This window comes from Pristis pectinata, chromosome 2 (genome assembly GCF_009764475.1).
Source record: "Pristis pectinata isolate sPriPec2 chromosome 2, sPriPec2.1.pri, whole genome shotgun sequence".
Classification (NCBI taxonomy): domain Eukaryota; kingdom Metazoa; phylum Chordata; class Chondrichthyes; order Rhinopristiformes; family Pristidae; genus Pristis; species Pristis pectinata.
The window spans coordinates 122,634,511-122,659,497 of record NC_067406.1 but is presented as its reverse complement, the minus strand read 5'-3'; the positions used below and the strand labels follow the sequence as shown (position 1 = coordinate 122,659,497).

Sequence of the window (24,987 nt, the reverse complement as noted above, 5' to 3'; positions counted from 1 at the left end):
GCTAACATTAAGCTCCAATCAATTCAAAATTCATTTTATTGAAACAAGTAGTAGGAGTCCATTCAGCCCCATGGGGCTGTACTGACGATTAGTAAAACCACAGCTGATTCTACACCTCATCCATTTCCCACCTTAACCTTCATGTCCTTCATTGTCCAGGTGTCTCAGTTGGGTTTGACTAGATTTCTTTTTAGGGTGGCATAGTGGTGCAGACAGTCGAGCCATTGGCTCACAGTGCCAGAGACCCAGGTTCAATCCTGACCTCTGATCCTGTCTGTATGGAGTTTGCACATTCTCCCTGTAACCGCTTGAATTTCCTCTGGGTGTTCTGGTTTCCTCCCATGTCCCTAAGATATGCAGGTTGGTAGGTTAATTGGCCAATGTAAATTGCCCCTAGTGTGTAGGTGAATGGCAGAACCTAAAGGGGAGTTGATGGAATTGCAAGGATAAAATGGGATTAGTGGCTTAGTTTAAATGGGTGGTTGATGGCTGATGCGGACTCAGTGGGCTGAAAGGCTGGTTTCCATGCTGTACGTCCCTGTGACTCTATGAACCATCCTTGGAAGTTCATGTGCTTTTGCAGAGTACTTCCCAATGTCAGTCCTAAATTTGATGATCAGTACTTTGAATTTTTGTCCTTCTGCCCCAAGATCAATTTTTGTTTTGCTGTATTTTGCACTTAATGCCATTATACTATTTTATATACTCTTCACTCAATTACTTTGTTTCATAATAGAAATGCCCAATGTTCTGAAGTAACTCCTCTGAAGTTAAGGGTCAGCTGTTCTCTGTAACATCTCATGATGTTGCAAAGGCCTGAACTGGAAAACACACAGAGCATGGTCTGACCTGACAACTTTGTACTTTGCCAATGTCTTCCTCCCAATTTATATCCTATTTTTCTCGTGAGACAGTTCAGAAGCTCAGATCTTTGTGCTATGCAAAGGTAGTCTTTCTTTATCAACAGCAGCAAGTGAAGAAATTGGGTATCCATGCAAAGATTATCTACTCCCCAATCCAACTCTCGCCCTCCCAGAATTATTCCCCTTGTCCAAATCATCCCTTACTCACCCTCTCTGAACTTTAACACGTTTACTCCAATTCAGATGAAGGGCCCTTGACTTGAAACTTTGACTATTTCTCTTTCCCCATATGCTGCCAGAACTGCTGAGTGTTTCCAGTGTTTCTGTTTTTAAATCCATTACGTTTTGTTTTTCGGCAATAATAACACAAAGGGATCTTTTTCACCACAAGTTCCACTCTTAATGTGAAACAGAATTGTAAATGGTACTCCTTTTTATCTGTCCTCTTTCAAGTATTAACACCTACTGGAGAATCAAACGGCAGGGAGACTTCAATGCCACCCTCATTAAAATGAAGTTTTCAGTTAACTATTGCAATGATCAGAAACATTTCATCATACTGAAATACTTGTACATGCTACTCAACACTGGGTCAGAGTCCATTGTTTGACTGACAAGGAAAAAAGATGCTTATAAAGAAAAAAGGAGAAAAGGTACTATCTACATATAGAAAAAAAACTTTTGATAGTCTTTACCTCACTACATTGGATGTAATTTTTCTGTAACCAACAATGCTGTTACGATGCTGCCCAGCTTCTATTCTTTCAGCTTGCCATGATCAGCTCACCACAGTCAAGTCCAGAACTGTCAAGAATGCCACAGAACGAACAAACCACAAGTATGCAAGGGCAGAACAGGGTTAATTCACAGCACCCAGAATAAATTAATGGCAATGTAGAAGGCAAGATGTAGATGTAGAAGGGTAACCCAGAGTGATCCTGCACAGCTCTGGGCATTGATCTACAAAGAGAGACCGATAAGACACCAGGAAGCAGGTCATGGGCCACTTTCTGGAAGAGGGCAGGGTAGCAGAAAGGTTAAATAAAAAAAAACATCAAAATGTAACCCAAGAGCGGAAATAAATTGCCTAGCAAGTTTTAAAGCTCAGCTGCTTCATGTGGTTCACACAGGCAAGTTGTGTGCATTTGCCGTTTGAACAGCTTTATCAATAGGTCTTAATTCACCAGCCCACTGCACTGCAAGCCTTCTCCTGGAGTTGCACATACAGGTGATGCCTGTGTTGTTGAATACCTTATTAACCAAGGCTCGCATGTGATGATAGTTTCTTGGGCAATGTACTAGCAAGCAATACGTGTGCCAGTAAAGTGTTACCTAGCATCCTCAGGTGAGGTGGGAAGGGGAAAAGGATGGCAAAGAAAATGATGTTTAACATTAAAAAGAAGCATTTCTAGATTGCCATCCACAGAAGCAAATTTTGAATGCTACCACACCAGCTAATCTCAAAATCTCACAGATTAAGAGGCACAGAAAGACGGTTGATAACATCCCGGATTCACAACTAGAGCCAAGGATTAAGATACTATTAACAGAACATCAATCTCCACAAACACCTTAAAGTGTTAAGTCGCAGACTTTCCAAAATATACTTTTCTGATCCAGACCACACACAAGTACACAAATACTGAGAATTTTTTTTCCGCTACAGAAGAAAATTGAATATTAAATGTACAAACCATTAACAGTAGCTCATGGAAATCTTTCCTGCTTTACACAGGATAACTATTCAGTACCTGCAGATTCTACAGGCATGAGATGCAACTTTCTTCTGTGTACTTATGAAATTAGTGGCTGGCCATTAAATTGAGCTACTGCAGGAAAACTGCACGGAGCTAAATGCAAACTGCTCACCTCTTCCCACTGAACCCAACCCAAAACTTCACATCTAATCCTCCCCCAAAGTTGCCTATTGCATCTAATCTTCTGCTTCTGACAGCAAATATGAACAGCCCAAGGGATGGGGATTGGCTTCATTGCAGACCAGACCCTGTTATCACCTTACCACCAGTGGCCAAGGGTAGAATTAACAGGTGGCAAACAGTCTCTGTTTTCCCTTCCCTGGATCTGGAGTACTGAGGTTATTTGCAGTATTGCCAAATCTGACTGACCGCTTACTGGAGGTAGGCCAGCTGCTTTAAAAGGAAAGGTTAGTTGGTTCTATCACGACACAACCTGCAGTTTCCAACAGTCCTGAGCTCAGATTGGCTGGAAGGAACTCCTCTACAAAGAAACAAGGGAAAAGACAATAACTAAATAAACTGGGTATTGAGCAGCATTTAGCAGTGGTGTGAAAGCACACTGCATGCTTATTGTGCCTGCTCATGAACGACACAACTTTAAAAACAATAAGCAAACACCTTGCCCAGTGAGTTATGGGAGTGAGTTATAATTATGAAGGAGTGCTGTGTTCTGTATCTCTCCTGGGAAGTTGGTCTATCTTTTGCACAGATAGGGAACAGCTCCCAATACATGATCCTTACTGTGGGTAGCAGTACAGCAAGTGTAAGTATAAATACAAAGAGTTTGGTGTTGACAGTTGCACTGTGAGAGCAGACATTGATACTGTGGTGTGGCAGTTCTGAGGACATGCTCAAAACAATGCTTGGTGCTGATGGTAATGCTGTGAGTGTACTGAATGATGGAGCCAGCACTGAGTGCTAGCTTCTATCTCTCAGCAATAGATCCCAAGTTCAGCCCTAGGAGAAGTCATTGACTGGAAGTTTAACTGATACAGTCACACAAATACCGTCGTTTCAAAGCAGATCAGAGACCAGGTACTCTGTGGCAAATTGTCCACCTCTCAACTATTCAAAGCCTTCCACCAACTGCAAGATACCCGTCAGAAATATAATGAAATACTTGTCACTTACATGGATGAATGTAGCACCAATAACAATCAAGAGCCTCAATACCATCCAGGGCAGAGCAGCCATTTGATCAGGAGGTCGTTCACCAATTGAAGCAGGCACTCTTCTACTGTTGTTGCACTGAAGCACCACAAGCTGTAGTTACTCACCAGGATCGCTTCAACAGTAACACTTAAAACCACAGCCTCCTCCTTATGGAAAGTCAAGGGCAGCAGACACATAGGAAGGTGACCACTTTCAAGTTCCAAACAAATTGTACACCAATCTGCCCTGGAACCGTAATGCCATCCTTTACCGTCCCAGGATCAAAATCCTGGGACTGCGGCCATGACTTTAGGACTGCAGCAATTCACCACCAGCTCCCCAGAGACAATCAGAAGACAAGCACTAATTGCTGACTTTTCCAGAGACCACCAAATCCCATGGTTCCTATCTCTGTAGCTTCTTCAGATGATTGAATTCCATTGTAATTGAGTGAGATTGAGATTTTGAGCTCATAGAACAGAGACTGACACAAGGAAGCACCAGGAATGTGTGAATGGAGAAGCTCAGAGTCACTAAAAGGAGGAGGGTGTGCCAGTGTAGAGGAAGAGAATGGCAGTAATGCCTGTACAATGTTGGAAGTGGGAGAACAGTAGCGATATGGATTTGCGATCAGGAAAAGAGCCATGAACGGTGGACAGGAAAGGGAAAACATGAAGTTCGTGAAAAGTATCAAAGATCAAAAACATGTGTTGATTTTTTTTTAAAAAGATGACCCACTGAAGCAGGTTAGTGACTCTGGTTAGTGGCGATTGTGCATGCTTCTCAGAACCTCTTTAAGTGACGAGTGGTCTTCAAGGGGAATTTTGGGCACCCCCAGTCAGACTCAATAAAAAAACAGCTGTGCCTTTGCTATTCAAAGTAATGCCTCAGATACACTTACTTCCTCAATAAATCTGAGCATCTATGTTGCTTACATTATAAACAAATAAACCACCTGGGCAAGAAATGATTAGAATGTAAGGGAGACTGCGATGACTACACAATGATATCATTTGGCTTGTAGAGTGGGTAAATAAGTGGCAGATGCAGTTCAGCATTGAAAAAATGTGAAATGATACATTTTATGTGCAGGAACAAGCAGTGGAGAAAAGCAAAATGGAGTAATCCTTAAACAGCAAAATTTTGAATGCAGAAATGTCCTATTTTACTGCTATTGGCATCTCACCCACGTAATCATGCTTTATTTTGAGTCCAGATAATGAATGCTGACAGGCTATCAGGAGCCATTGGATAGTGACTGGATCAAGAAAACAGGCCAGTTTTTTTTTCAGGTAACTGATCAAAATCCATATGCAGACCTTCCTGTTCAGCACTACACAAGTTCTTTACTAATACAGTCATGAGAACTTGACTGATTTGTTTGTCTCTTTTCTTTGCAAAATTCATCAGTAGAATGAAACCCATACTTTACCAATGTATGCAAGTGACTAAGATATTGCACAATCAAATTCACAACCGCAATTTTGACATTAAACATGTAGGCTATACTTGTCTGAGCATTATTCTCAATGACCAAGCTTTCTAAATGAAGCCTTCAGTCCATTTGGCACAAGTCACTCATTCTATTTCAGTCATCTGCATGCTCATGCAGCATTGTAAGATGTAATACTACATCACATATTAGTTTAATTTGCCAAATTCCCCACTGAAACCCAAATCCCTGGTCCAGTTCTGCTTAAATAGGGAGAGAAATGAATGAATTGCAATGTACTCTCCAATCTAACCATTATACATTGGTTTTTCTTTGCTCTCTCATTTCTTCCTTCCCCTCCTGCAGGCAATTACTCCTTAATCTACAGGGAAGCTTGCTCTTTGGCTCACTGCTCAGGAATCCACTCTTGTTCAGCCAAGGGGCAAATCACAACTGGGCCTAATCTCAGCAAATGTCCACATTGAAGAGTGATCAGGAAAGGAAGATTTCCTCTTTCAGTCCACCACTGCTCTACTGAACCAAGCAGGGACTCAATGGCACTGGGGCCTTCCATGTCTATATGATCAGCTATACACTGAAGCTATAAATCAACTTAAAATTAATAAGACATCACAACTTTAGTATTTTCTGAGATAAATACTTATCACTGTGGGCCACGTCAAGTAATTATGGGAAACCATGAGAGTCAGTATGGGTAGACTAATTCCATAATAACATCTGCAACAGCCAGGACCTCCCAGTGGCCACCCACTTCAATTCCACATCCCACTCCCATACTGACATGTGTATCCATGGCCTCCTCTACTGCCACATTGAGGCCAGACGCAGGTTGGAGGAACAACACCTCATATTCCGCCTTGGGAGTCTCCAACCTGATGGCCTCAACATCGATTTCTCTAACTTCTGGTAACTCCACCCTTCTTTTTCTTCTCCCCACCCCCCCACTCCTTTGTCTTCAATTATTCCTATGGCTCCCTTCCCCTGCCTTGATGACCTGCCCACCTCCTCTCCTCCCCTCCCCCATCCTTTATTCCATGGTCCACTGCCCTCTCCGACTGGATTCCTTCTTCTTCAGCCCTTTGCCTCGTCTACCTGTCACCTCTCAGCTTATTACATCTTCTGCCCTTCCCCCACCCACCTACCTACCTTCCCCCTCCCACCTGGACTCACCTATCACCATAACTCACTCATCCCCTGCCTGCGTGTGCTCCTCCCCCTCCCCCTACCTTCTTATTCTGGCTTCTGCCCTCTTCCTTTCCAGTCCTGATGAAGGGTCTCAGCCCGAAATGTCGACTGTTTATTTCCCTCCATGGATGCTGCCTGACCTGCTGAGTTCCTCCAGTACTTTTTGTGTATTGCTCCAGGTTCCAGCATCTGCAGAATTTTTTGTGTCTCCATAATAACGTCATCAGACTTCTGGCTACCATATCACTCTGATCTGAGGAGTTCAAGGGTTAATAACTAACAGCAGCTAATGGTGACAATGGACCCTGCAAGATAGATCAATAATAAAACACCTCTTCACAGGGTAAACACTACAGTGACTAACTGTGCCACAGAACATCCTTTCAATTAAGACACAGATTATGTTATTGTGAATGATTCCATGGGCTTTGAGGCCAATGCAAGTAACAGTAATGGCAGACTGCGTAGGTAGATCACAAGGTCCCCCAATTCAGTTCTCGGCACATGCTGAGTTATCAGACTTGAAACCGGACAGGAGAATGGGTGCTGCAATTGGTTGCGGTGGGTCGGGGCTGGGGAGGTAGTATTGTGCCCAGGGTCCCAGTTGTGCCATCTGGAAAAATATTCACATCTGGTGACGACCAGATTGGTGAAATTACCGTTCACTGTCAAAAATGAACAGCTGTCAAGCACTATGTCAGGTCTGTTCTTCCAATGATAATGTATGCTAAAACATTCAATGTAACAGGTGCACTAATAGACATGTCAAGTGAATTCTTTTATTTAAATTGTGTTATTAAGGCTCTAAAAGCCCATGCCACAGTGCCATTAACATTCCACAGTACTTCTTTTGATCACTGAATCTGCTCTGGATACATTGTTCGAGTACATATTGACACCTGCTCTCTCTCAGACGTCAGGACCAGTGCAATCCATAAATGTGATGAAATACAGAGAGCTCCCATGACTTTCCGAGGCACGGTGAGGAACCTGCCTCTTAACGTAGCTTCCCCAAAACTCCTGTCCTCCAAAGCTGAGCACGGTTCAAAAGAGTCAAAGTCCCTCCAGATAACTTTCATGAAATTATTAACCTAGAGGAGACACTCTACTATTCAGGACCCTTGTTTCTAACAGAAAAACAAACACATTCTAAATAATACTGGGGGTGTACAGTAGGTGACCCTGCTGATGTAGATAGGGAGAGTTAACATTTCAGGCCAAATGACACAAATATTTTCAGGAGTTTATCCCACGGTTTTCAGGGTCTCTGTTTCTTTAGTGCTCCTCAAATGACCTTTAAAGTAGAGAAAGGGTGGTTAATACAGCTTTTTATCTCCGGGGATATCATTTTCAGGCTACTTAATAAAGGACATACATGCAGAAGACAATACTTCCCTATTTGGCATCAACTGGCAGTAGATTTACAAAGCTGATGTGGGAAATGGAGAGGTACAGTAACATCAGCTTTTTTTAAATTGTGGTTCAGCCGCATTCTGTGGGTGGAGCAAGAGGAGCTTTACACTGTATGTTCTCTTGTTGCAAGAGAGCCTTTATGATAAAATGCTGAAAAGCACTGACATATTTCATCCTAAGTGAAAACATCAGAGTGTTTGAAAAACAAACTCTCATTATCATTAAAGCTTCTGTTTGGGATATGCAATAGAGCTGCTGCTCTACCCCTTATCCTGTCACGTGACTTAACAACTATTGCCAGATTCAGAAGCTTACCACAAGCTGTTGAAGTCTAATGCACCAACCAAGCTCTTCAAACTTTTTCCAGCCTGGTCTCCAATTCAATATTGCACTCGGCCAAATCAAACTAGGATTTCTTAAAGACTTCAGCCAGTAATGCTCAGATCTATCCTAGACTGCAGTAGCAAACTTCAAATTACAAATCCTTCATAACGAAAGGAAACAGGCACTCAAAGACACCAGAGAAAATTAGTTATTTAAACATTTGATTCTAGATTTACTCAAGGCTAAGTCAAACGCCAGAGTTAAACCAATTACCACCATCAATAGTGACAATGCTCCACCCCTTCACCTCCCAAGCTAAAACAATCGTGCAAAGGATGAAGAACTTTCATCTTACGTATGCTCTCCTTGGGAGATCTCAAACCAATCTGGCGTCAATTTCAACTTGAGTTATTGCTGTTATCCACTATTCAGTTAGTCATGTAATAACTAGTTTGTAATAACTAATAATGTACACAACAATTACAACAAATGATAAGTAAAAATTAATGTCCAAATCTTGATACTATTAACTGAAGGAGGATTATTGGACAAGACACATGGTGAATTTCATGTTGTGCTTTGTACAGTGCCAAATGATCCCTGACAATTTTACATCCCCTGATTGGCTAATGGAGCATTAGTTTCAAAAGACATTTCCAGCAATGAAGAGCTTCCTCAATTTTGCACTGCAGTTTCAACCTTTATTATAAACCAACAAATCCTTAAGTGTAATTTGAACCCACCATCTTTTGACATCCACTGTTTGGAAACTGTAGAATCACATCATCCCTTGGATCCAACAAACATCCACCAAGATGAAGACCAAGCCTTGGTGAGAAGTAAACTGAGGTACACATTCCTCTCCAATGTACCTTTTGGCACAGATTATTGTAGCCCTGCTGTCTTAATTTCAAATACCTGATTTCCACTCCCAGCCACAATTGCACCCCTCCACAATACTTGAAGTTCAACCTCTTTATCATGGCACAAAAAGTGTTCAATCTGTAATTCTGATTAAACAGTCACTATAAAAGCACTAACTGTTCTGTGCTATATACTGGGAGCAACCAATCCACCCTCTGTTTGAAGGAGAGGACTAGCAGGCCAAATCTTTCAATCAAACCTCCAGCATTTGATTCCCTGCTACAGTATGTGGGGGCGTTCTAGATTGTTTAAATCAAGCACTTTGCCTGCAGTCCGAGGTAGCACAGAAATAAATAAGATGACTTCTTGCTCATTTATCATCATGCAGATATGTCACTTTTATTTTTTAAAGCCTCAGACTTGCTGGTTTGATTGCACAACTTCCCAGAAGATAAATTGCTGTATACTGAAATTTAGATACAAACCATTAAAGCTCTTGTTCCATGGTCCCTCCTTTGCAAAATTTATTTAACTATGGTGTCTGGGCTAGTTTGCTGTTCTCCATTCACTTCACGCAATTACCCTGGTCATGATTCCCAAAGGAGCAGATTTAAGTATCTGTTATGAAGCTATCTTAGATTGCCAGCTCTGAGACTGACTGACAAGTTTAAACATCACAAAATTGTTACAGCAGTGTAAGCATGCAGTCTTGCCCACCTGGTGTTCTGAAGAGCTAAGTGCTCCCTGCTGTAGTCTAACAGCTCAGGAAATGTTCTGGAATAAAGCAATGTCTGCTTCCTGGGATTCCCCACATACTGCTTAGCCCACCTTTGCTAAAAATGTACAACATGAAACTGATTCCAGAGGATAGGGAGAGGGCTACAGAGCTCAATATTCACCATGTGCAGTGGGAGATATTCAATGTCTTTGCTCCTGCCTGCACACTTGTTTTCTAACATGCAACCAGTAACTCAGTCCTGTTCCCCAGATATGAATATATATTGATCAATAAACCGGAACTAAAACAATCAGGCATCTGCACTTCGGTGTTGTGAACATGCTTGTTTCATTACCACAGATTGTTCCACCACTACCACCACCAGTAACAGGCCTGTAACTACCAGTACTTAGCCCTACTGTTACATTAAATGTTCTCTCCAGGAACAACCCAGGTCTGGACTGATAAAATCTGTTTCTGTTCTGCTGAGTGTCACACATTTCACACACCCACCGCGATGCTTTACTACAGCCAATGACTCTACTGAACTGCGTGTAATAAATTCATGTTATCATGTACAACTACAATATGGAATTTATTCCAAGTGCACAAGACTGCTCAATTTATGAGAGTGCAGTATTTTATTTATGAAAACGGGGCTTACTGTTGGAGAACATGCAGTGGTATTCACACCAGCCAAATAGGTCCCATTGGAAGAAAGAGATGCTTCAATTGACATCCCCAAGGTCCAAAAAAGGATAAAACAAGGAGGAAGAAATATCGTTTCATTGTCATAGTTGAATCCAGCCTGAACAAGAGCCCCAGGCCTAACACATCATCTCCTTTCGTAACACAGCCCAATCTTCGTTTTTATGAAATGCATTTCTTTCCCAGTGGTTCTCAAATGTATTATAAAGGGAGCCTGCTGGAATAAAATACAAGGCCATAGAAATTCATTTCCTCCGAAATCAGCCCTGTGTTAATATTGTGTGTGGCACTAGTGCTGATTTTAAAAGTTGGCAAAGCATCACTATCCCCATGCAACTGTGTGACATTTTTCCACAAACACTGCTTCATACAGAGACTGATGCCCCCTAACCGAAATATTCTGTGCCACTGCCAATGCTTTGCCCTGTCTCTCCAACCTTATGGCCCCATGCCTTAATGCAGCCCAAGCAACCCACACCTGTTATCTCAACTCATGAAAAATAGCAGAGAGAGAAGTGGGAGAGGGGAGGAAGAGTTCTCCTAGATTCACAGATGGAGACCTCAAGATTTCAATGGAAGAAATCCACTCAAGGAGGTGCTGCTGGTCATCTGAGGCAAAAGTCAGGCACACCTGGCAAAAGTTGGCAGAGCTCCCTATCAGGAGCAACACATCCTGAAACACAAAGCAAAATTGGAAGTAACGGCATGATCTCACAAGCTACGTGACAGCAAGACCTGTACATCCTGCACATATAAAACGTGTTTCCTTATCCAGATATTGATTCGCATCTTCAAGAACAACACTCATGGCATGGATCCACTTTACTAATAATACATGATACCTGTCCTTCCAGACAGGGAGAGAGAGGCATCTTGGGCTCAAACGCACCCCCTTAAATGGATATTGTATCAATCACCATGCTCAAGTTCAGTGCAACAGGCTTAGAATCGCTGTGGTAAGAAAATACCTTTTCCCTCTTTATGATGCATTCCCTTGGTACAATGACACTTTCCACATGAAGACAGTGCATACAGTATTGCTACCATTTCTATCCTTGCATTTCCAGGTTAACCACAGAGACCCCATTCCATGAACCATTCCCCCCACGTCTATGTTGGGGAGCCAGCAGGGCAAGAAGATAGCTCTGAGAATCAAGGGTCTGTGCCTGTGACGGTTGGATACTCTGCATCACAATGTCTTGCCCCACCTCTTCAGTTAAGAACCCATCCACTCTCCACCCTCAGGGACCCTGAGCAGACCCATGGCTCCTCAGATGCCTCTGGGCCTCTTCCAAGTCTTTCATCAAACATTCAAGAACAGGATGTTTAGGAATTGGTAGGAGACAAATCAGCCCCTCCAGCCTGTTCTGCCATTCAATGCAAAAACACATCTACTGGTTCCCTTTTATCCTCATCCCTAGAGAAATCTAACAAATTTGTGAAACATAGGTGTCATTAATATTGAGGTGGCATATTGGCACAACTAGTAGAGCCACTGCCTCACAGCTCCAGGGATCTGGGCTCAATCCCCAACTCTCTGTGTGGAATTTGCACTCTCTCCCCGTGACTGCATGGGCTTCTTCTGGTTGCTCTGGTTTTCTCCCACATCTCCAAGATGTGCAAGATTGTAAGTTAGTTGGCTACTGTAAATTGACCCTAATGCGTAGGAGTGGTAGAATCGATGGGAATTTGATGGGAATGTGGGAAGAATAAAATGAGATCGTTGTAAATGGTTGGCATGGACTCAGTGGGCTAAAGGGCTTGTTTCCATGTTGTATGACTCTATGACAATTTCCCCTACAAGAATCCATGTTAACCCTGCTTGCTTGTCTTATAATTTTCTAAATGTCCTCCTCTTACTACCTTAACAATGGGTCCCGGTATTTTCTGAATAGTTTCCTGCTTCCTATCCCTTTCCTTTATGAATGGTCATTTTTTTCCCCAATCCGCCTGACTCTCTCCAGAATCCAGGTAATTTCGGTAGATTACCACCAATACATCTACCGTCTCTTGTACCTACTTCCTTCAAGACCCAAGGATGCAGGTCCAGGGGACTTGTCAGCTTTTGGTCCTATTCGTTCTTTTCTTACGATGGAGATTGTTTTAGCTTCCTCCTTCCCTATAACTCCTGGATTATTTATTATTATCAGAAGGGTTTAGTGACTTCTACAATGAAGACCAATCCAAAGTAATTATTCCGCTATTTTTCCTTATTAATTCCCTAGTCTCATTCTCAAGGAAACCAATGTTTAGTTTCACTCCTCTTTTTAATAGCTGCAGAAACTCTTACTCCGTTTTTCTATTATTTTCTAATTTACTTTCATACTACATGTTTTTCCTCAGATATTTCTATATGTTGTCCTTTGCTGCCTTCCAAAAGTTTCCCCAATCCTCTGACATCATTAATTTTGCACCATTCCAAGTTTGGAAGTGGCAGCAGAAGCCTCAGTGGTGATGGGGGTGGAAGGGGAGGGGGGATGTGGATTTTAGAAATGAGTATCTGTTGTGGAGCAGAATGCATAAGTTACATATGAAGGAGTGACTGCCCCTTTAAATGGCCTAGCGGCAGAGAAAACAGCTTTATGAAATCTGATTGGTCTGCGAGTGACCAATGACAGAGGAGCATTGGAAAATTATGAATGAATTTCACCCGCCATCACTGCAAAACAAAAAGGTTGCATGAGGATTGACATGCATCACAAGTATCAGGACAGACCACCTTTTGGGAAAATTTGGGAAATGCCCAAATTTCCAGAGTGACACTAAATGTTCTGGAAATGGCAGGTGCTGCAAACATTTATATAAACACTAAAACAAAATACACGAGTGAATTTCTAGACCTATCACTCTCCGAACAGTCCAACCGGAGTGTTAATTTATGAAAGGAAAACAAAACACAGACAACAGTAATGTATCCCCAACAGCGGCTGATGAGTGTTGCCTCCCTCAGCCCTGCCAGACATGTCTGGACAGCCTGTACCTGAATGATATCACAGATGTTTTTGATGAAACAGAGACTGAAAAAGAGCCACAGACTCAGATAATGCAAGTTTAACACGCAACAAAAAGCTTCATCAGCATTGTATTTCTGCCGAGTTCAACTGTTGAAAAATGCACACGAAAGTCTGTAGCTTAGAAACTAGATTTATTCACATCATTTTGTTTTATAAATGGACAAATCAGGAACAAAAGCAACTTTACATGGGTTGGAGCATGTCAGCAGTCCTTTCATGGTGAAGCTGCAGCTGTTGGGAAATTGGTTTGGACACTTCCATGCATCATATGCATATCAAATGACATAACAGCACCTGTATCATCCCTCAAAAGAATAAACTGGAGTTTTCGCATGCAACCTACGACCATTGTTGAACAGTCACAATCCAACCTGGAGCACATTGTGCTACTTTGTTGTTCTTAAATCCATTTAAAGATGTTGGGAAACTCAGCTGAGCAGACTGAACTCCCTACCAGTTGCTCAAAGACTTTCCAAAGTCCAGAGTGCCATTTTCAGCATTCAGCTGTTGTGATATTCGTGTAATGGGTGCCACAGTAATGACACAAATGGTAGCACTCCTTTACTGGAAGGAATCTTATGGCAATGACTCACCACGCCAGTGGGTCTGCAGAGACCTCTCCCACAGGATCTTCAGAGACATCATGTTTCCAACTAGACCTCCGTGATGAACTGCATGTTCACAAGCTCAGGCTTCCTAAGGCTATCATCCCAGAAATACTATGGGAAGATCTTCAGCCACATTATCATGCTCAAACTCATCCCTCTATGGAGGTTAAGGTTAGCTTATCTCCAAACATCCTCACCTCAGATGGCATCTTAGGCACCAAAATTTGCTTGCACAGATGGTAGAGCCACTGCCTCACAGCTGCAGCGACCTGTCTATGCGGAGTTTGCACATTCTCTTTTCGATCACATAGGTTTTCTCCCACATCACAATGACATGCAGATTTGTACATTAGTTGCCCACTGTAAATTGCCACAAGTGTGTAGGTGAGTGGCAGAATCTGGGGGGGGCGGGGGGGGGGGGTTGGATATTGAGGGGAATGTGGAGAGAATAAAATGGAATTAAATGCAGGATTAGTGTAAATGGTTCCTCAATGGTCAGAATGGACTCAATGGGCTGAAGGGCCTGTTTCTGTGCTGTATGACTCTACAACTCATTGTCAGCTTCCTAGGAATGCAGTCAGCCATTGACAATACACACAAGGACTCCACCTAATAATACAGGCGATTTCCGCAAGAGTAATGGTTTCCACTCCCTTGATGTTCGTGTGGTTATGAATCATCAGACGAACTTCCCCATGGTCAGTGATACATTTCCATGAAGCATTTGTTCTCAGGGAGCCCAAACTGCAGCCGCACTCCCTGAAGATATGGATCCTGGGGTACCTTCTAATTGCTGGCTCCTCACACCAACTGGCTGCTCTACCGCAGCTGCTGACTGCCACACAGAGCCCGACAGCCTGCAATGAACCTGAACCCATGGTCACCACGGAGGACGCAAGATCAGTCTTCCGGAGAGTGAACCCAAGGAAAGCATCTGGCCCAGATGGTGTCCCTGGCCGTGTCCTCAGATCCTGTGCAGATCAGTTAGCAGGGGTATTTGGAGATATTTTTAACCTCTCCCTGCTTCAATCTGAGGTTCCAACCTGCTTTAAGAAGACCACTATCATCCTGGTACCTAAAAAAAAACCAAGGTAACGTTCCTTAATGACTACTGCCTGGTGGCTCTGACATCAATCATCATGAAGTGCTTTGAGAGGCTGGTCACGGCACGCATCAACTCCAGCCTCCCAGAAAACCTTGTCCCACTGCAATTCGCCCTCTGCCGAAACAGATCAATGGTGGACGCCATCTCCCTGGCCCTACATTCATCTCTGGAGCATCTGGACAGTAAAGACACCTACGTTAGACTATTGTTTATTGACTACAGCTCTGCCTTCAGTACTATAATTCCAAGCAAACTCATCACCAAACTCCAGAGAACTGGAACTCAACACCCCCCTTTGCAACAAGATCCTTGACTTCCTGACCAACAGACCACAATCAGTGAAGATAGGCAGCAACACCTCCACCATGATTATTCTCAACACTGGTGCCCCACAAGGCTATCTCTACTCTACTCCCTATACACTCATGACCATGTGGCCGGATTCTGCTCTAATTCCATCTACAAGTTTTCAGATGATATCACTGAAGTAGGCCGTACCTCAAATAACGATTAGTCAGAGTACAGGAAAGAAATAGAGAGCTTAGTGACATGGTGTCATGACAACCTTTCACTCAATGTCAGCAAAACAAAAGAGCTGGTCAGTGACTTCAGGAAATGGGGCGGTGCACATGCACCTGTCTACTTCAATGCTGCTGAGGTCGAGGGGGTTGAGAGCTTCAAGTTCCTAGGAGTGAACATCAGCTATGGCCTGTCCTGGTCCCTCCACGTAGATGCCACAGCCAAGAAAGCTCACCAGTGCCTCTACTTCCTCAGGAGGCTAAAGAAATTTGGCACATTCCCCTTGACTCTCACCAACTTTTATCGATGCACCATAGAAAGCATCCTATCTGGATGCACCACGGCTTGGTATGGCAACTGCTCTGCCCAGGAACGCAAGAAACTGCAGAGGGTTGTGGACACAGCCCAGCGCGTCACAGAAACCAACCTCCTCGCCATGGACTCTGTCTATACTTCTCGCTGCCTCGGTAAAGCAGCCAGTATAATCAAAGACCCCACCCACCCGGGACATTCTCTCTTCTCCCCTCTCCCATTAGACAGAAGATAAAAAAAGCCTCCACCAGGCTCAAGGACAGCTTCTATCCCACTGTTATAAGGCTATTGAACAGTCTCCTAGTATGATAAGATAGGCTCTTGCCCTCACAATCTACCGTATTATGACCTTGCACCTTATTGTCTACCTGCACTGCACTTCTTCTGTGGCTGTTACACTTTACTCTGCATTCTGTACTGTTTTTACCCTCTACTACCTCAATGCACGGTGTAATGAATTGATCTGTATGAACAGTATGCAAGACAAATTTTTCACCGTACCTTGGTACAAGTGACAATAATAAACCAATTCCAATGCCATTGTGAAAAATGCCAATAGTCTCCTGAAAACGAGATTCCAGTGTCTGCATCAATCCAGGGTGTGCTGCTGCAGACACCATCGCTGTGCACTGCACAACCTTGCAGTCCAAAGGCAGCAGCTGGTGCCAGAGGAAGAGGAACATGCAGACCTGGAGTCTGAGGACCATGAGGTGCAGGTGAATGGCTCCAGGAGCAAGAGGATGAGGAAGGCTACCAGCAGGATGTCCCATTAGAACACCAAGAGCCTCATCTCCAAACAGACAATAAGGCACTTTCTGATAGAGAGAAATATTTCAAAAGGAGAATGTTAATTCCAGAACATCTGATCTTCCCAAAGCTGCAATCCTCAACTCAGAAGTTCACCAGCTACCTGCACTGATCATAACACATCAATGAACAAGTCCCTGATCTATTTACTGAAATGGTTGTTTTTCAGTTTTGGACAGCTCACCCTGACATAACTTGGGATAACATGAAATTTCTTTCAGCACTGGTTAAGTTATAGAATTATACAGCATGGAAACAGGCCCTTCAACCCAACTGGCCCATGCCGACCAAGATGCCCCTTCTAAGCTAGTCCCATTTGCCAGAGTTTGATCCTTAACCTTCAAAACCCTTCCTATCCATGTACCTATCCAAATTAGTGGGGTCTCTCACACCTGAAGGAGACACCTGGAGCCACCTGCTGCCAGGGTCTTCCTCAGCTGCCCCTGCCACATCTCCTGGCTCCTTGGCATAAAAGACCTCCCTCCCAGCATTCCTCTCTCTGATGACAACACCAGAGCATTCACTAAATCTGGGAGCTCTCTCCCTCTCTCCTCCCTGGCAGCCAAAATATATGTTGTTGCTGTCTTGGTGCTGTGGAAGTGAACTCTTAAGGGATGATGGTCTTCTCAGAGAGGCACGTAACAAGCTGTTGGAACATGCAATTGACCTTGCTCTGTGAGGAACCATGCAGGTCCCAGTATAGTGTGCAATGCTGGGTTAAATCACCATTGTACTTTTGCCCAACGTCACAACTTTTTGCAGGGGTTTAGAATGTACACAATGTGGATTTACTGCAATGAGAAAGGGTGAAATCCAATTTTTAGGCAAGTAACTTTTCTGACTCGTGAACTTGCTCAGATTGCTTACGTTAAAAAAAAGACTTCTGTGTTCAGGCATTACCCTAACCATGTTAAAAGCTTATTTAGTTAGAGGCAAGGAAGGCAAACTGAAAAAGCTCAACTGTACAAGAGTGGATGCAATGTGAGCTATGGGACAGATTTTAACCTAGAGTTTCTGGTGTGCTCATTCCCAGCCCAACAGTCAAGATGTTAGGATGAATATTAAAATGGCATCAGTCCACTTCCCATTCAGAAGGCAGTGCAGTTCAAGACACGGCTGGCCGTCCAGAGGATTTCGGTTGCAATGACAGGGTTATGAGAGTGTTGTGGTAGGTGTGATTTTCTCACAGGGAAATGTCCTAACAGACTAATGTATTTACCCAATGGGTCTCTTGTCTGTGGCTTCTCTGCTCAGGACCAGCTAGAACTGCATCAGACCCCTGTTAATGAAAGAGAAATGTGATTCACATGTTTAAAAGGTTCCTGTCTGCTTTAGAATAGCAAGTTCATAGCCACCTGCAAAACTCTGCAGGTAAAGAAACAAAACACAAGAATGTGCATTTTTAACAGCCCACCTGTGCAGTTTCCATCTGATAAGAAAGATTAACATTGAACGGAAATGTAAAAGAAAACGCAGATGCTGGAAATCTGAAATAAAAACAAAGTGCTGGAAACACTCAGCAGGTGAGGCAGCCTCTGTGGAATGAGAAAGAAAGTTAACGCATCAGGTTGAAGAACATGTTGTCCGAACTGGTGTAGAGCATCCATGGTGTTCCACAATTTAGGTTACTTCCTGAGCTCTCCAAGAGTTCTGACGAAAGAATAACATATTGTCTCTTATTAGCAGGGGCGGTTTCCTATGTGCAGTATGCGTAAATAAAAATAGTTTGTGGCTTCTTTTTCCAAAGACAAGTTTACAACTTGTTGCACATGCCATATGCTGAAAGTCTGCCCCACAGAGAGAGAGGGGGGGGGGAGAGAAGGGGGGAGATAGAGGGGGGAGATAGAGGGGGGAGATAGAGGGGGGAGATAGAGGGGGGAGATAGAGGGGGGAGATAGAGGGGGGAGATAGAGGGGGGAGATAGAGGGGGGAGATAGAGGGGGGAGATAGAGGGGGGAGATAGAGGGGGGAGATAGAGGGGGGAGATAGAGGGGGGAGATAGAGGGGGGAGATAGAGGGGGGAGATAGAGGGGGGAGATAGAGGGGGGAGATAGAGGGGGGAGATAGAGGGGGGAGATAGAGGGGGGAGATAGAGGGGGGAGATAGAGGGGGGAGATAGAGGGGGGAGATAGAGGGGGGAGATAGAGGGGGGAGATAGAGGGGGGAGAGAAGGGGGGAGAGAAGGGGGGAGAGAAGGGGGGAGAGAAGGGGGGAGAGAAGGGGGGAGAGAAGGGGGGAGAGAAGGGGGGAGAGAAGGGGGGAGAGAAGGGGGGAGAGAAGAGGGGAGAGAAGAGGGGAGAGAAGAGGGGAGAGGAGAGGGGAGAGGAGAGGGGAGAGGAGAGGGGAGAGGAGAGGGGAGAGGAGAGGGGAGAGGAGAGAGGAGAGGAGAGAGGAGAGGAGAGAGGAGAGGAGAGAGGAGAGGAGAGAAGAGAGGAGAGAAGAGAGGAGAGAAGAGAGAAGAGAGAGAGCAGGCTATAAATTCTTTAACAGGTGTTTTCATGTAAAATCCCAGAGGCCCCAGTGTTCTACTACCCCTGTTGCCCAAGGTATTGTGCATGGTAGAATAGGTCTAGCTATCACAGTCAGGCGTAAAAGGTCCTTCACCTGCTATCACAGAGAGCGGAGATCACAGAAGACAATTGTGGACAGAAGGGTTGGGGATGGGATCTTGATTTTGGGGTAGGTGTGGGAGGGGGAGGTGTTAGGGTAAATTAAATTAAATTGGTGAATTGGTTTATTATTGTTACATGTACCAAGGTACAGTGTTAAAAATAAAACTTTGTTTTGCATGCCATCCATACAGATCATTTCATTACAACAGTGCATTGGGGTAGTACAAGGGAAAACAATAACAGAATACAGAATGAAGTGTTACAGTTACAGAGAAAGTGCAGTGCAGGCAGACAATAAGGTGCAAGGCCATGACAAGGTAGCTTATGGCTATGGTACTGGAGTCTTATAACAGGGGGATAGGAGATGTCCTTGAGCCAGGTGGTATGTGCTTTCAGGCTTTTGTATCTTCTGCCCATTGGGAGTGGGGAGAAGAAGAGAGAATGTCCAAGGTAGGTGGGATCTTTGATTATGCTGGCTGCTTCACTGAGGCAGTGAGTAGACAGAGTCCATGGAAGGGAGGCTGGTTTCCGATGAGACTTCTAGGGTGGCAATGGGGGTGGAGGGGGAGATGTCAGGGCACAACCCAACAGAGCTAGGAAGATGAAGATATTGGGGGCAGTCAGTATTGAGAAAGCTAAAGAAAGAAAGAACCTAAATTGTAGAAGATTAACACCACACATAGCTTACACAAGAACAGGCCTTAACACAACAGTTCAAGATCTGGTTCAGAGTTTGACAGATGTGTCATTCACAATTTCACAGAAGTGATGTCAATTGTACTTTGTAGACCAGTTGACATCACAACACACTTGCCCAATGGCCTTCTAGCTCACCTGCATCATACAGAGAGAAGACCCGGATCAAAGATCCTGAAGGAGTTACATTTGTGCAAAGTATCTAATCTTACTTAACAAATCGGGTTTTAAATAAAATTTAACTGCTTAAATAGATAAAAATGTTATTCTTTGTTACAGAAGAACTTGAATTACTCTAGGTTCAGAAGACTTCGAACTGTTAAGTATTCTAGAACAGGAGACACTTGGTATCCCATCATCAATAAACCAAAAGTAGCCACAGTGTAAATCAAGCTATCATCAAGTCATTCTTGTATATTCCCACAAAATGCTCAGACAAGGTTTTGCCCAAAAATCACTCCCCAGGAACAAGAAAAATAAAAAATGTTAAAAATTCAGAATAAAACACACATTTTCAAATATGATCTGCCAAGAAAAAAAATGATCAGAGGACGTACCAGGAGGCAACTTAAAAGCACAAAGGCTACTGCAAAGTGAACAAGTTCAAGGGAGATAAGGTTTGGCATTTATAATTATGAAAAAGGCTAGTTGAAGGAGGCATAATCATGAAAGGTGAGAAAACAGTCAAAACACCTCTCCACAACAAATAATGCACTATATTTGAAATGATCATTATAATTTCCCTTCCATAAACTTTGTTGTACTCAATTAAGTGAAGGATGTCAGCATTGGGAAGCTGGACACTTGTTCATTTTGTGCAGAGTGTGACCCTATGCCCATTCCAATTTCTGTACAGTACAACCCTTACCAATCTGCCTCAAGATGATGCTATAGTCCAACAGTCAAGGGGGTGTTCCAACTGTAGAACTGAGTCTTCACATACAGGATGTTACCAAGTCAGGGCAGCATGCACATCAAGGTTCATGTTCAGAGTAGTGTAAAGCCATCAGAAATGCAAGACCTTCATCTATCAGCTTGGGCTAGATCCAAACTCAGCTTCCAGGAGATATGTTGTTTTCTTCTGACTACTTGTTTTCATGCTGCTGTGTTCTTCATATCAATAACAGGTCCTCAAATTTTATCTCAACAATGAAAGCCATCTCCAGCTCACTTAATCTCTTCCCAGTTTGACTGCTGACCAGTGCAATCCCCTCTCTGACTCTCACTGAACATGGTTCTTTCTTCATGGGCAGCGGCAACAACTTTCCCAAAAGTTAAACACCCATCAGCTTGAGGAACGAATTCCAGAGGTGAAATGAGACGGCCGCTGGCTCAGTACAGCATTCGATAACGTGTGGCAGCAAGGATCCCAAGTCTGTGGTGATTGGACAAGATCCACTACAATGGAGAATGACTGTGGCTTTTGGAAGTCACTCACCTCATACCAGACATCACTGCACAAGTTCCTGAGGACAGCATCCTAGACCCAACAATCTACAGCTGTTTCTATTAGTAACCATGTCTTTGTCATAAAGTCAGAAGCAGGCTGCTCACTAATACCCTCACACTATTCAGCTCCACTTACTTTTAATTCTGACACAATCCATGCCCACTTGTACCAAGACCTGAACAGCATCCAGGTTTGGGTGTTTAAGTGGCATCACAAAGTGTTGCATTTTTATTGTTTCCAACAACCAGGGGCAACAACTGCTGCCTCACAGTGCCAGAGATCTGGGTTCTATCCTGACCTAGGATGCTGTCTGTGGAGTTGCAATGTCCTCCCTGTGACTGCATGGATTTCCTCCAGGTGCTCTAACATCCCAAAGATGCATGGGTTGGCAAGTTAATTGGCCACTGTGTCGCTGAGTGGTAGAATCTGGGGGGAGTTGGTGAGAAAGTGGAGGAGTTAAAAAAAAGTGGGATTAGTGTAAAGGGGTGGTTGATGGTTGGTACAGATTCAGTGGGCCAAAGGGCCTGTTTCTGTGTTGTCTCTGTGAGTTTAACTACCTGACATAAAACCACATTACTATTATCATACAAACCACAATATCCTGTGGTACCATTGACTAGATGCTCAAATGGACAAGCTACACAAATACTGTAGCCACAAGAGCAAGGCTGAGTACTCTGCAGTGAATAGCTTTCCAAAAAAACATTTCCACTACCTGCAAGGTTTATCAGATAATGATGCAGTTCTCTCAATTGTCCATATCAGTATAGATGGAACAACATTAAAGAACCTCAACACCATCAAGAAAAAAAGCTTGACTGGAAGACCATGCACCACTTTAAAACATTGATCCCCATTACCACACTGTTGCTTAAGCAGTCAATTCCTGGAACTTGCTGCCTACCAGTACAGCACCGACTTTACACAGACAGCTATGACTCAATGCAGCCCACCACCAAATTCTCTTACACTGATAGGGACAGGCAATAAAACATTGATCTTGCTAAAATTCCCAGATCACCACAATTAAATTATACATTTTCACCATGTTACTTGATCTACTGGTTGTGGCTTCTATGCCAAGTCCCAATTAACACAGGCAAAGACTTCCCAGTGAAGGGAATCCAAAATCACTGAATTCTCTACCCTGTTCCAACCAACATCTTTACCAGGAATCTCGAGGTTCCACTTATTACAAAGCATGTCAGAAAACCCCAGCAATGGCAGAAACAAATCAAAATGGATTCCTGCCACTCTCCACTGGGGTAGATCTATCACTTCCGGTTGCAGAGGTCCACGTAGCAAACTACTATATGGTTTCTAGGGTTGCACCATTGCTGCTATCAATCGGTGTTGGTCTTCTAAGTAAGGATTCGTCCATTCAACTTTCTTGCACAAAGGGTCATGAACCTGACAAGCTGAATGGCCTTGTTCTGTGTTGCTGGAAATACAAGATAGCACAAAATAAAGTTATGGATGCTGGATGAACTAGATGCAAGGAATATGGAGCAAAAATAAGGAATGAAGTGAGATACAGAAAAAACATTAACTAAACAGTAGAGCCAGTTCAAGGAGATCATCTTTGCCTACCAGCAACACTGCTGGTAGGTATCAATGCAAACGGGTTCCCAACAGCAAAACAATTACCGTTCTTCAGTTCACTATTGAGGCTTGGGCTATAATAATAAAAGATTACAGGACTGCCTAATACACCATGAAAGTAAGCACTCCTGGTAGGCAAGGTTATTGAAGAGGCGCAATTGCTGAATGATGCCATTTAGAATAGGCCTTGGCCAGCTTAAGTGAGACACTAGGTTGCCAGCAGGCCAAACCCAATTTGAAGCAAATTAGAAGTGGCATTCTTTTAAAAGGACAACTAACCAAAGGTACATCTCCAGGGGAATTGAAAAAGATCAAACTGCCTTAGGAGCTTTATTAATGCAAACTTTTTTCTCATCTCTCTTCATGCTACTAAGACAGTTTATGGTCTTTACACCTCTGAAATATCATGCCTTGTTCTTTCCATGCTCTAAGTACACCCCTACAGTGCTGAAATCAAGACATATTGTGTAGTCTCCAGCTCAAATTCCAACTCTTCCCAGGACCTTAAAGCAACAGAATCAGTTTACCACCGATCCACAGCTCTGCATTTTATGCTTCCACTGCATAAAATCAAACTTGATGTTAACAGGATACAACTTCTTGACTTATTTCTTTCTCACATTTTTTTTTAAAAACCATATCATGTGCAGTGTACATTATGGGGCTTGAGGCTTCTCCAAAAGAAAGCCTGTCAATACCAAATGCAGCAACCTTCATGATTCAGAATCACAGTCCACTTCACCCACCCTCTATCAGTAACAACATGCCAGTGACAACATTCAGAAATACCCCACCTTGAACAGCAGGCAATCAAAACAATGCAGTGTGAACACAAGATAACAGTAAATAGGACTGCACAATTAAAAATAACAATTCATACACATTCAGTGAGAGACATCAAACAGAGAGCTTTCATTTACCGGGGCATTTTAGCAGGTATTGGTCACTTAAGAATTGAAGCAAATCATTACACAAAATCTAGACAACAAGTGTCTGAAAAAGTGAACTTCCTACTCCCAGTTACACCCCATTATTTCAACTAAAGTGCAGCATGCAAGTTTCCAACGTCTTCCACCACCACTTTCCTTCTCCCTCTGTATATATGGGATGAATGGCAATGCTTAAATCTAAGCAACAATTCCTGGACCAAATGAGTTTTGGAAAATCCCAATGAAAGCATCCACAATGTCTTCACCTACTACTGAACGCAATGCCAGACTATGTACTTTAAACCGCATTGGACAAAAGTTAAGAGGCTTTGTTACATTTTCCTTACAACATCTGCATTTCAAACGTCCAGTGGGGTTCTGTTGATTGCCTGCTACAAGTACAGTGGTAAATTTACCACTGTCTATGCTACATTCTGCTGTTAGGGTCAGCTACATAAAAACAACCTGCATTTATACAGCACAGTTACTGTAATAAATTGTTCTGAGGCATTTTAAAGAAGCATTATTCAATCAAAATCTGACACCATGCTGTAGAAGGAGACATCAGGACAGCTAGCCAACAGATTGGTCAACAAGGCAGATTTTAGTGTGTTTTAAAGGAAGAGAGGTAGCTAGGTGTAGGAGCTTGGGGAATTCCAGGATTTGAAGCCTAAGCAGCTTGTGGACAAGATTCTGGAACTGGAGCTGTGTACGAGGACGGGGAAAAGCTGGAGATAGAGAGTGTCTTGCCGTAGAGGGATATGAAACCAGGAATGGAAAACTTGGTACTTCCTTAATAATGTCCCTTCCCTACTGGGCAGTGGGTCAGTTACCAGCCTGCTCCTATACCAAACTGAGTCATTCCACCTCAGATAAAACAGCCAGCACCACTTGTC

The 24,987-nt window shown here is 43.4% G+C and overlaps 1 protein-coding gene across 1 annotated transcript in view; it reads right to left on the bottom strand.

The window, feature by feature from the left end:
• The window catches only part of maml3 (mastermind-like transcriptional coactivator 3), a 376,636-nt gene that overhangs the window by 339,301 nt on the left and 12,348 nt on the right, over positions 1-24,987 (bottom strand). The gene's annotated exons all lie outside the window — the stretch shown is intronic.